This window comes from Thermobia domestica, chromosome 10 (assembly GCF_964235325.1).
Source record: "Thermobia domestica chromosome 10, izTheDome1.hap1.1, whole genome shotgun sequence".
NCBI lineage: Eukaryota > Metazoa > Arthropoda > Insecta > Zygentoma > Lepismatidae > Thermobia > Thermobia domestica.
Window position 1 is genome coordinate 30600921 of NC_137463.1, and position 14757 is coordinate 30615677.

A 14757-nucleotide genomic window follows, 5' to 3' on the forward strand; every position below is an offset into this window, starting at 1 on the left:
CACCTGTATGTTTGATATTTAGTGTTTGTCTTGGGTGGCATAAATAGGCAGGCAGGCAAAGTTGGGAACCACTTTCGTAAATAGTACATTAAATTTCTTATGACCGGAGTGAGTGATAATTATTTTCATCTTAGTGTTATAGAAAAGCATAACTTCTCCCGAAAGTACATGTTGATAATGCATTGGTAAAGTTGATGGACCCTTAGCATGTCATTTCGCATTCAATGTTTTATAACATGACTTAATTCTCTTATTCTCACTAAACCAGACAAACAGCCATAAGGAGCAAATCGAGCAAACTCACTTCTAGCAATAGCAGAATTGACGGTTTTGTAGATAAATTCCTGATTCCTCGTACATTGTCACTTCGCCATTTCTTCTCATCTCACCCCCTTCTCTTCTTAGTTTTCACTATTTCTATGTGACGTAAAACCATGTTACCTTACATGATATATGGTTCACTTCGAAGTGGTTGAGTTAACCTTTAGTGAATCAAATCAGTTCTATCATGTAAGGCCCTAGACAACGCCAGATTTTTTTTTTTATTGAAATGCAATTTTCATAAGAGTTATTTTCAAATACCTGTAGCACTTCCTCTAATTGGTCCTAGAGTAGGAGTGGGGAACCTTTATTTTTTTTATTTTGTTTTAAAGGCCGCATTGACAATACCCATTTCCCAAGAAGGCCGTATATGACAGTTTTGGAATAGACCTAGTTTTTGTTGTTAATTTTACAGTTATTAATTACATTAATAATGTATTTGAAAATATATTGTAAAGCACTATACTATTTGATATATGTAACTTCAGAATTATATTTTTCCTATATTACATACACGTACTTATATAATTTAGCATTTTTCACAGCAGGTCCAGAAAGCCGCACTTTATGCCTCTGAAGGCCTCAGGTTATGACTCTGAAGGCCTCAGGAGATGGCGTGGGTCAATGAAAACTTGACTCATGATCCACTGACCCACCACTACCCACCATGACCCACTCGTGAGATACTAATTTTTTCGCAAAAATTCGAACCTCCAGGGCCACTGTCCTCTTAGATATATATATTTAATGAAATCAATATGATAATATTCCATTTGGAATTGGGGTCTAACTATATTCCAAAAGTCATTTCATTTCGCTTTGACATTTGGCCGTGATGATCACGCACACATAGTTACATTCAATTTTTATAAAATAATTCATATATTACAGGTGATCAAAAATTTATTTTTTCCAGTAGTTAGCTCCTGTAAAAACTCACAGGCTGTGTCTCGAAAGCCAAGTAGTAGTCCTATTGCTATTATTACAATTACAAATATCAATATCCAAAAATGCCTGAAGTTCTTTTTTCACTTACATATACTTATTTCAAATAACGGGGGTCATTCTCATTTAACTCCGGCACGCTATATCCTACTGCATTCTATGTATTCAAAATTTTACTTATCTAGTTTCTATTTTAGGGGGAGACAGGGTAGCTGCTGCTAATGTTTGGAACAGACTTAGCAAGGAAATGTATCTCAGAGTTATTTGAAAATACTATAAAAAGTACTAATTTTGTCCCATAAGTTACCTGTCCCAGTAGCACTTTCAGAGTTTGAACTACTTATTCTACATTGACAGGTATAAGATACAAAATAAAATCATTACGATCGTAACTATAAAGTTACATAGAAATAAAAAAAATATAAACTTCCTTTTTTTGGCGAGTATCTTTGTTAATTTTAAGAAAAAGAAACTTCTGTCCTGTGATTGTCTGTCACTTAAGTTACTCCCTAGTTCTATTAATTTCCAACACATGGAATGATACGAAATACAACGTAATATGGTTAGTTTTGTTCTCTGAATGTTTCATACTTCAGTGTAAGCAGCAGCACCGATGGTCATCGTACGTCTTTGATCTTGTGGAAGAAAACATGTAGATGAATGCGTTAGTAGGTTTAATATATGTCACGTAGGTTACCAATATTTCAGGACTGTTCATGTTGCTAAAAAATATATATATTTAGTATATTCTGAAGCGCTGGCCTATCATTTTTCAAGTATTAAAAAAAGATTGCATTCAAAGTTAGTAATCTAATCATTTTTTTCTTTAACATACACAAAATGTCACATACGTTACTGTCACATATATTACCAAATGTCTCAGTAATTTATGTGACGTCAAAGAACGCCTCTGACATAGAACAAGTATTATTTAATCAATAACACTGCCCAACATACTTTTGGTAGAAGTGTGGGGAATGGGTGTTTCCGATCCGCTACCACCCCTGATAGCTCGAAACAATGCAAAAAGTTTCCAACACGCACAGTTTTTTTTTTTTTTTTAATTTGTCACAGAAGATAATTTTTGGGACAGTCATACTACCAACAAGCACTATAAAACAAAGGATTGGCCAGAGAGACAGGAATACCTTCCAGGGGAAGATAACGTCAAGCATAATTGATCCGAAGGACGTACTACTGCCACCCCTGCACATAAAACTCAACCTGATGATGATAGTTGTTAAAACCATGGATAAAGACGGGCCTGGTTTCTTCTATTTGAGGGAATTGTTTCTAAAGTTGTCGGAGGTCAAGTTGAAAGAGGGCGTTTCCATAGGGCCACAGATCAGAAGAGTTGTGCACGATGATGATTTCCTGTACAAGGTAACTCCTGTTGAATGTGCTAAATGGCTATCTTTCAAACGTGTGGTGGAAGAATTCCTAAGGAACGAAAAAGGTGGTAACTACAAGCAACTCATAGCTGACCTGGCACGAAACTATGAAATGTTAGGATGCTGGATGTCGCTGAAATTACACTTCATTCACTTGCACCTCGATTACTTCCCCCAAAACTTAGGGCCAGTAAGCGATGAACAAGGAGAACTTTGCCACTAACAGATCTTACAATTGGAGCAACGGTACCAAGGGAAACGAGATCATCCTACGATGGGGCAGTATTGTTTGTTTCTTCTGAAGGAGACTAAACAAGAGTACAAGAGACGGTCCATGCTTACCAAATGGAAAAGTTCCAAGTACATGTCACAGTAAAAGCGTGTACACATACCACCAAGATATAGGTGTTTGGTGTGTTTTTCATTGTGCTCCATATATACATATTCTCCGGATGGCACTAGAATGGTAGATTTTCTTGTACTACTGTTGCATTTTTGTGTGTTTACTGATGTTTCATGAACGTTTCATACCATTTTGAACACAATGTGTTTACAGACAACAACGGTAGTGTAAATTTTTTTCAACAGCGGTGTGTATTTCTATAGCCTCCTTCTCTTTGTGTGTGTTTTCTTTCACACTCTTGTATTCTTTGCTATTTCCATTATTTTCTCAACCTATACCACGGCTATGCCTTCACTCTGTTCAAAGCTGAATATTCTATCGGAATATACACTATGTTAGAGTGTATGTCATTTTATTTTTGAACACCCTGTAGCAATAAAATGTTACGTGATGGAATATTTTTTTTTAATACACTGGTGGACTCGCGAGGTCGAAATTAGCTAGAATCACCCATCAGTGTAACTTCTACCGAACAAAAGTTAAAATTTGTTGAGTAGTGTAATTAACGTACCATTCTGTAGTACAATGATATAAGTAATAAATCTCCAAAGTGTTGAATAATTTTCTCTTTCAATCTAATGAAAAACGAACGCCAATCGACTGGCTTGCATCTGCAATAAAATTCGTTGGATTAGCTCATGGACTATTTTTTTAAACATAAAAAATCAGTTTTTTGATTTCTTTGACTGAATTACTCCTGTGCCGCAATTATTAAATGTAACACCACATTTGGTACAAGCATTCAAATAAGTCTTTTTTATGTTTTAAATTAAATGTTGGTCACATTCTGAAAGATGATTTTCTTATGGACTATTTCATTATATAATCTAATCTCTTTTCATTCTTTTGTAAATGCGTATAGGGAAGATTATTTAAAACTTATTATTATTTTATTATTTTATATTCAAATATAAGAATTTTTTAAAAATATTTTAAAAATGCAAATAAAACATAAATTAATTTAAAAGGGTAATGAAAAGAACATAAATTTTTCTGGGCAATCCTGTATATTTTATCTGCAAATAGGTAGGTATTGAGACGGTGGAATATTTCATAGTAGAGTCTGATAAGTGTTTTAAAAGTTAATTTTCTTCTCTTTCTTCTACTAAAACCTCAACTTTAGTACAGTAATTGTACGTACCATGTCACATATGTTACTTGGTTGTCACACATGTTACTTTCGTATTTCGTAGCAAGTTTCCTTTAATAAAAACCGCTTAGAAACATTTTGTTTTACTCCATAATGTATATCTTGCCTAGTTGTGCGAAACAAACCACTTGCACAAGCACAAAATAACTCGCTTTAGTGAAGAAGCCCATACGGTAACGTAAGTGACATGGGCTATGACATTTTTCTAAAAACGTTAATTTTTCTTAAAATAGAGATGAAAAGTGTACACCAAAATATACAGGGCCTTATGCAGAGTCGTTTTGACACATGATTAATGCTATACTAAAGACTGAGTAAAATAAGTTTCCTTCAGTAGTCAACCTTTAGTAAGACGCTAATCATACGTCAAAACGACTCTGCATAAGGAGAACAATCTTTACTGAGAAGTTCTAAAGTTCATAACAAAAATGTTCTTTTTGTTATTTTTTGCGTCATTTGTGACTTTTTTCTTGCATGATCTACCGGAGTTAAGTGAGAATGACCGAAGTAAATAGAAGCAAATGATAGAGGAAGAAAAATGGTGGCCTTGAAAGTAAAATGTAAACAAATTCACTAGTGTTCAGAAGATGCTGTCTACAATGCACTGAGCAGAGTGGGTCGGTAGTTCGTTGGGTCACAATGGGTTACATCCTGTTGAACTACGATCTACTGACTCACAAATCTTGACCCACTGACTCACTCCATCTCTGGTTTTAACCCCTGATCTAGAGACATGAAAGAAAAAGCACAATACGCGGAATGGATAAACTTTTATAAAAATAAATGATTAATGCTCATTGAAGTAGCGTGATCTATGGGAACGGTGAAAATGAAAAAAAAAAAAAAAAAAAAATGTGATTGTCTTTTATTCTTCGGATCATTCTGCTTACGATAGTTTGAAATGAGTCACTTCTGGAAAATGAACGATTCTAAAGTAATACAAGTTAATATAGCAGTGACGTTCAAACTGGAGGCGTGAACCGTCATCTTGGACTACACAAACCACTGAGAGATATTGGCGGAAGGTTGAAGGAGATGTATTCAATGTCATCTAAATGCAACCAAAGGTATGTATAGTAGTTGACCAGGTAGTTACTGGCAACCTACGGGTTGTCTCCATTCCATGAAAATAAATATATTCGTTTAAATGTCTCACGTTTGTGTCCGTGAGGTTATATAACTGATTTGTAAAGTCAATGAAATCATCTGTACCTTTATTGCTACAAATTATGATAATACGCTCTAAAACTTAATTACTTCAAATTACAATAACAAGCTGTAAAACGTAACTGCTGTAAACTATAATACGATGCTGTAAAACTTTATTGCTATAAATTATAATAATATGCTGTGAAACTTGACTGCTGTAAATTACAATACGGTGGAGTAAATCGATTGCTATAAACTACTGTATAATAATATGCTGTAAAACTTGAATGCTGTAAATTACAATACGATGCAATAAAACTTGATTGCTGTAAAGTTTAATAATATATTTAAAGCTTGATTGCTGCAAAGTATGACGATGTTCTGTAAACCTTGATAACTGTACATTATGATAAAATGTTGTAAAACTACGTACAGCTATAAAATGCACTTTAATCTTTCTTTTTCATTCCCAATCCGAAAAAGTACTTTATAAAAATGCAATTGGTCCACCAGCCTATATTAATACTCTTGAGGATATGAGAGAAGTCATTCATGAACCGCCTGTCATTAGATACACTACGAAGAAGGAAATGATCTTAGGAGATTAAACATCTGGTGTGTTGCCTCAATTTCTTGGATTATTTCCTCTTCCTTTTTACACACGTTTTTCTACATTAATATTCGCCTCTTATATGCTGCACTTCTTTTCGTTTTGTTTTGTAAATGATACATCTCCTTTCATAGCTTCTGTCGTTTTGGTTCCGACCACAAACAACATGGTCATTTCCGTTAACGATCATTCAGTTTATTTTCTTTATATAAATCTTTCGTTCTCTCTTCTTTTTGTAATTACTTTCCGAGGGTTATTACGAACATCTTCAGTTTTGCAGTTAATTAAAAAGTGCAATTCTTGCGTACACTTAAAAGGAATTTATCCTCTAGACTAAACATAAACAGTAAACTCCATCGTAGCGAACGTATCTTTGACAATGATATTGCAAAAATATCAAAATTTTTAAAATAAACTTATTGCTTTAAAATAAAATAAACTTTTAAAAAGACTTTTAAAAATATTACTAGCGCGTTAAGAACACAAAGTTTGCCAGAGATTGGACATACACAAATGGATAGGTCTTATTAAGCTGAAAAAATGAGGAGCACATCCTCATGTGTAGTTTTCGAGAAAAAATCGACAAAAGCGAATTGTTTTGTAAACAAAACAAGTACCAGTCTTGCGTGTACAGCACGTGAAGGACTTCGGTTCAGGGACGCACTCACGAGATTCACCGGGTGCGGATCCCCCCCCCCCCAAAAAAACTTCCTAACTCAAAATACATTTGTTCACTTTCTCAACAAAACTATGCTTTTTTTAACAGGGAAATAATCATCAATACGCCACTGACTTTTACCATTAGTATAAAGGTAACCAGGAAAGTTCTGTCGCTTTTATTTTGTGGAGGTTTGTCTTCCATTGGCCCTCACACCGTGAGTTGAATCTCAATGCAGATAAGGCGAAGGTCAGTTGTTGGTCTGGGTATATCCAACATACTACCTGATTGTGGCAGTTCAGTTACACCGTGAACTTGCTAAGGACAGAGTGAACATGGAACCTCCACAGAGCGTCATAAGGGCGCATATGCTGTACGAGTTCAAACTGGGGTCAAACGCCGCTGCAGGGGTGCGGAAGATATGCCAGGTTTTTGGTAAGGGTGTCGTGACTACGTGGACAGTGCAGCAGTGGTTTAACAAGTTTAAGGACGGTGACGAAACCCTCGAAGACGCATCACGTGCCGGAAGACCAACACATGTACAAAATGAAGACCTTAAGGCAGCAATTGAGTCGAACAGTGGCCAGACATGTGAGGAACTGGGACTACAATTCAGTGTGAGTGAAGAAACCATTCGGCAGCACCTCCATCAACTTGGGGAAGCACTACAAGTTGGGTTGATGGGACCCACATGATTTAACTCGGGGCCAGTAGGCAACGCGATCAGACACCTGTGTCGGTTTGCTCTCTCGTCTGAGGAAGGAACCATTTGTGGACAGGGTGTTTGCATGTGATCAGAAGTAGGTCCTATACGGCGCCGCCATCATAGGTTATCATCCCATTGACCGGTTCCAAAACAGCCGAAAGCAGCACTGCACCAGAAGAAGGTCCTCTTGTGTGTTTGGTGTACTGCTCGCGGCATCGTGTATCGAGAACTGTTAGCAGCTGGTCAAAGCATCAATGCAACTGTGTACTGTCAGCAGTTGAGCCGTGTTCAAGAAAAACTCAAAACTCTGGAGCCAGCACTTCTGAATCGCAAAGGGGTCCTCCTGCTACAGGACAACTCTAAACCCCATGTGAGTAGGATGACACGGGACACCATTGTACGTCTTGGATGGGAAATACTATTCCATCCGCCATACTCCCCGGACATTGCACTGTTCGATTATCAACTGTACAGTTCCTTGGACAATCACCTTAGAGGATACCAGTTCAAATACCTAGTAGAGGTAAAAAATTTACTTGATAACTTCTTCGCTTCACTGCCCACCAAGTTCTATCACACTGGAATGTATGGCCTTCCAGAACGTTGACAGAAGGTCGTCGGTGCTGATGGGGACCATTTTTGATCTTCCAGGTACGTCTTAGGTGACATATCGATGTTCGAAGGTGGTTGGTAAAAAAGCGACAGAACTTTCTTGGTTACTTTTATAATAATGAAAATAAAACTGAAGTACTGAGCTGATTCAATTTCAGACTGACTCTCTCAATAATCCGGCACTTTCGCTAATCCAGTACCCTTCTTTGCAAGCAATGACGGAATTAGCGAGAGTTTAGTGTAAATCACTCTGATGATTTACGACACGATAGAGCTGACAGTCGAAATAGTCAAAGGCTTATAACGATGTAACATGTTACAAAAAAAAAAAAAAAAAAATCTCAAGCAACTGTAAGAAAGGTTATTTTCCTTACGAGTTGAAAACAATTATATGTTATGATAATATCATAAGCACATATTAACCCTGTAAGAGTCATGTGCATTAGGCCAGTGAACACTGTTTTCCCAGAAATAAGGTATATGATTTCGGGACTTGGCGTTTAAAGTGTTAAGCAAATTATGTCGCTATTACATATAGAGTGCTACCAGAATCCCCGTTCTTCTCACGGAGAGAATTCGTTTCATTTTGGATATAAATGGCACCAAAACTGTTACCAATCAACTTAAGGACCCCAAAAACTATGAATTCGACGCTAATATCGGTCATTTTCAATTACTTTATAACATGTCACCATCCCCCCTTAGGATTACAAATGGGGGCTAAACTTGGTTTAAACGGCATCGGAAGTGTGACAGTTCATCTTAGCGAGCCTGAAAACTATCGATTCGACAACAATATCGGTCATTTTAGTTCATTTATACAGGGTGTTTCAAAAGAACACCGACAACGTTTGGGAGGTAATTCCTGACACCAATATAAGACAAAAAGTATAGACCAACCTGGGTGCACAAATGCTACCTTTCGGAGTTATGGGCCACGAAAACATGAAAAAATGAACTTTAAAGGTTCATAGCTTCAAAACCATGGAACCTGGCATAGTCGGGTCAAGACTTCACTTAGGAACTAGTATGTGCCCTATCCAAAAATCTATGTTTCAGAATCCTAAGGTACTCAACATGTTTTATAGAGGGAGTTTGGCTACGGGCATATAATTTTAAGTATTCACTAACTACCTCTATAAAAATTGTTGCGGAAGTATCGCAGGATTCTGAAACATCGATATTTGGATAGGGTACATACTAGTTCCTAAGTGAAGTCTTGACCCGACGATGGTAGGTCCCATTATTTGGGAGCTACGGACCTTTAAAGTTAATTTTTTTGATGTTTTCGGCAGCCTATAACTCCGAAATCACGGATTTCTGCACACAGGTTGGTCTATATTTTTTGCCTTATCTTGGTGTCAAGAATCAACTCCTAAACGTTGTCGGTGTTATTTTGAAACACCCTATATATATATATATATATATATATATATATATATATATATATATATATATATATATATATATATATATATATATATATATATATATATATATATATATATGCTAAATTGCACCGTCAAAGTGAAATGATAATCCCAGGACCGAAACTCATTTTTGTTGAAAATTTGATCGAAGTCTGGTTCAAGAATTATGAAGTTATAAAAATAGTAGCTTTCATTTATATATATATAAGCAACATAAATGAAATACGGGAATGTAGGAGATTCCAAAGTTTCACTTGTAATCGGACATGGGAGATCCAACAAAGTGACAACATACCAGACAAGTTCTAAGAGAATCGTCTCATCGTGAGAAGTAAAGGACGTGAAAGCGAAGAAAGAAAACGTGAAAACTCACCGAAACTCTGCCTACACCAGACAGAGAAATCAATTAATTATTCAAGAACTAAAAGTACTACTTACTTTTAAGCAGAGAAGGAGAATTCATGACAGTTTGCTTTTTGACTCCGGAGGCAACAGAAAGATCAAATGTTTTGTGTATGTTCAAGTACAAGCGATGTAGTTCTCCGCGAAAGAGGTTTTGGGAAGCTCTTTGTTAACACAAGAAAGTTAACAGAGCTTTTAAATTTAAATAAAAAAAGAAATAAGAAAATGTTGTAAGAGTCCACTAGAGACAGAAATTGGATCAGTATTCTATCTTTCTGTAGATACTTCTAAAGTTCCAAGCTTTAGGAGAATGTACGAATTAAAAGTTACTAGAGGTGCCGTGCACTAAAGAAGCGAGTGAAAGGTTTTTATTAAGTTGTTTTTTCCATGTTACTCTTGACGACTGCTATCAACACTAAACAATAGTAGTAATTTTTGCAGCCTCCAAGAAAAACAGTTACGTTTTATGTTATTATTTATTTATTAAAATTAACCTACAAACTACAACAAAATTAACCTACAAGATAGGAAAGAACTCTGTGTGTTCCTGTTTCTCAGAATCCTGTTTCGCAGAAAGGGGTTCAAACTGGTTTCTCACGCTCAGTGTTGTCATGTTTCGAAGAACAGAAAAATAATCCAATGCATGAGTTCCTGTTTCGCAAAATGAGATATTTTATTTTTTTGCATATGTATGTAAGTTCGTGAGAAGCCTGCATTGCATCAGAAATACAACGATATTTGTATTACATGTTGAGAAATTGATTCTATCGTAATATTTTAATCACATATACATATTGTAAATAACGAACAAATTATTTCATAAATTATAGAGAAATAAAGATGACTGGTATATCAGCACACTGTAAAGTGAAAGGAAATTTCTGTAAAGTGAAAGGAGCGAAAAGATAGTGATGGATGAAACATTTAAAATTTGTCCATATCTATTTTCATACTTATATACATTGCACGGAAAGTATTTCGGACATTTTTCCACTCCTCTTCTGCTTATTGCAAAGCAAAAGTTAGTCATTGTAAACATGCATGCTAAGCAAATCAAGAAAAAAGCTGAAGATTGTTGCTTCCAGTTTCGTGTGCAAGAATTTATGACTGATTTTTAACAAGCGGCATTAAACGCTACAAGAGAAACATTCCAGCAAGCAACATTACGTATTTCTTTGTTACGTTTTACCTAACCAATATGGAGAAAGGTACAAGATACCGGGTCGACTCCACTTTCCAAGGCTGACAGTGATATGAGTAAATAAGTTAGGAGAGAAGATGTACTTCCACTCGTTCCTCTTGAAGACATTTCTGATGGATTTCCATATAACTTACGCAACACGATGCACCGATATCCCGGAGAGACAGGTTTTCCTAGACTACTTGATGGACATCTATCTTGACGAACTGAATGCAACCTTCCACCAGTAAATACAGCAATATTTGAAAATTTACTTTCTTATTGGATTGTTATTTGACACCTTACGTTGTACTAACAATAGTTTTATTATAGTTAAGAAATACATTTGATAACAACAGCGAAAAATGCACGAATAATGCCGAGGTTTAGTATTTCAAGTTTAACAGGAAGTAGACATGAATCATCCCTATTTATAAAATTTATTCTACTTTTGAAGCAAAAACAGTCCGAGAAACACGCCGAGTGGAAGCAGGTAATTTAACCTTGCGGAGAAGATTATGGAGACGTTTAGACCAGTGTTACCAACAAGTTGACATAAAAAGTCGCTAAATGGGAGATGAAATGACTCTAATCTTGGGTAAAAAGTCGCTAAAAATTATAGAAATGTATACCTAAACAAAAATTTATACCTAAAACCGTAATAGATAGAATACTGTACAGGGTGTTTCAAAAAGACACGGCAAAAATCCAGGGGCAGATTCCTTACCGGTAGACAAATAAAAACGTTCATATGAACATATGTCCGGAAATGCATCGTTACAGAGCTATAGCCACTGACACCACCTGACGGTGTGAAATAGTCAGCTTCTGCCCGGAACTGTTTCACGACGTACAGAGTGTCGTGTGTGAAAGAATATGCAACACAGGTTCGAACGAAATTAATTATGCCGATTGCGCGTTGAATGGTACAAGAATCAGAAAAAAACACGCGCAAATAATGCATAATAATTGGTACTTTTAATGTCCGTATTGAAAAGTGCAACACTAATACAAATGGCAGTGAGAAAAACGCACCCAAAAATGCAATTACACATGCTCATCAGGCATAAGAAAATACCATAATGAAAGCATCGTGCAGGAGCTACAACCCAAGGAATGAAGGAGGGAAATGTTGAACGCAAGATGTCTCGCGAGTAGGTGTGGAGGAGTACCATGGCTGACAACAAGAATCATTGCTGATGGACAGCATTTCTAATTAGATTAGTTACAAGTTAAAACTTGCCGAAAGGTGCATGAAGCTTTGGACAAACTCTCAGGTCTAGGAAGCCATTGCAACATTAACATCTCGAAGGTATTTAAGACAGAAAAGTTACTGTAATTGGAGCTGGGGACAATGTGAGCACTAAACCAGCTGGCGCAGTACAGCTTTCGTAACAAGTCTAGACTGTCTTCTTTGCGTACGTGTGGACGCACGGCGATCGGAATTCAGTTTCGGGCGACAGGTTACGAGAGATCGAGGGTTTCACTCAAGTGGAAGCCTGCTGAAGTACACTATTTGTATATTTTTTGTTCATCATTTCTTATTACTTCGTTTCGCTTCGCTTCCATCACTTCCCTGTTAGCTGTGTATAACTTCTCACCGCTTATGGTATCTGGCTATGGATACCGGACAGGCTTCAGGACCATCATCTATCTTTACAAAGACAGAAAAGCGGAAGCCTCGTAGGGAAAAGTCTAAATCTGAAACAAGCCCAGATCGATCTCGCTCGCCTCTTAGCTGCCCGGTACCGTCGTCAAGATCGCCTCCATCCAAGAAACACCATACAGATGCCCACAGCATCTCTAGCTCAGACGATGACTGTCTCATCATTGACGAAGATGAATTTCCTCCTCTACCTCCTCGAAAGCTGCAACCGGAAGTTTATAGCTATCTACTCCAACACTACGATCCTAAGTACCGGAATTCGAAACTGCTTCTTCAACAACTTCTGAAATACCGACCACGCTCTGAGATATCACAAATAGTAGAAACCAAGAACAGCTTCATCATTAAGTCATCATCAGCAAACTTTGCTGCAACCATCCGCGATAAACATAGCTTTGAAATCTTTGGAAAAACCGCAACACTTTCTCCACTGACTAACAATAGACAGAAACAGAGCCCAACCCCACGCCAACCACCTACCATGTCGGTAGTGGTCCGCGGGGCTGATCCGTCGATAACAGATGCCGAGATTGAAGATGAACTACGAGAGGAAGCCTATTCCTTCAAGAAATGTATCCGTATTCGGAATAATCAGGGGCCTACCTACATGGTCCGTATCTTGACCACTTTACAGGAAACAATAAACGATCTACTAGATAATGGCGTTTTTATCTTTAAAAAGCGACATCGTATAGAACCGTCACGAACACCAGCACCACTTCCTCTTAGATGCGAAAGATGCCAGGAATATAACACGCACTCCACTGATTGTTGCACAAACCAATTCAAATGCGGTTATTGCTCTGGACCTCATCCAACTCGCACCTGCACTAATCTTCAACAAGCTCCTACTTGTAATACTTGCCACGAAAGATCTCATCCAACTTACAGTTATAAATGTAAATCTCGGCCTACTCTAGAAGAGACTAAACCAGAACTCGTAATACCATTACGTACTCACGACGCTCAGAATCAAACAGTGGATACACCACTGGAACCCAATCAATATGTCACCCTTAATCAATTATTAGCATTCATCACTTTGACCCTTCAGAACGTCCATCCTTTTGCACGGCCACTCATGTTACAGCATGTTCAACATGCCGCTCGCAACCTTTTCCATCTTGACTTCCATGCTACCTATAATGGCTCCTACGTACATTTCCATGCAACACCTCTCACAACTACTGTCTAAATCAATCTTCAATATGGCTTTTATTATGGCTCTCATATTCTTATTCCTCAACATCCGCTCATTTTTTACTCATAAAATCCTGTTTGAACAATTGCTACTAGAAGAAAAAGTCAATACTTTACTTCTGAATGAAACTCACTTTACACCCAAGCTCACTTGCCGCCTTCCAGGATATCACATTCTTCGCCATGATAGTACCATACCAGCCCGCCGTGCTAATGGCGGCGTTGCCATAGGTTTCTCACCTCATATACCTCATCATATTCATTCCGCTCCGATTCAAAATCTACCAGAACATCTCATTACAACTCTATATTATAAGTCATTATGTGTAACAGTAGCCACCATTTATGTTCGTCCCGGCCACACAATTCCACTATCATTCTTTCACTACATCTTTAACAACTTCCGTCATTACATCATTTTAGCAGACATTAACTTTCACAGCCGCTCTGATAGAGATAAGACAACTTTCACGAATTTCATTGCCACAACTACGACCGGTATAATTCATTCTTTACCTAAACCCACCCGCCCAAAATCCAATACTACTCCAGACATCGCCATAACTTCATCTTCTTTATCACATCGTATCCACATCGATATCTTAGATCCAATAGGAAGCGATCATGTTCCAATTAAACTCAGCGTCCGAGTATCCACAACCTCTCTCACCAACGCACCACCCTCACCAAGATTCATCCCCCGCTATAATAAAACAGATTGGTCGAAATGTCGCACTTACTTAAGTCACTCTTGAGCAATGCGTTCCTCCCAGTACGGAAGATGAGTTATACTCTACCCTGGATCATATCACTAATCGTATAGAAGTTGCCTCCGAAGAGTTCATTCCTAAATCTACATATTCACCCCATAAACCTAAACTACCCCCACACTATCTTACTCTCATACAGCGCTCCCGTCAATTTTATAAAGAAT

General features: G+C 37.3%; 1 protein-coding gene across 4 annotated transcripts in view; it reads right to left on the reverse strand.

Annotated features, from left to right (window-relative positions):
• Window positions 1-14757, reverse strand: part of LOC145662395 (protein nervous wreck-like) — a 554721-nt gene that overhangs the window by 76825 nt on the left and 463139 nt on the right. The gene's annotated exons all lie outside the window — the stretch shown is intronic.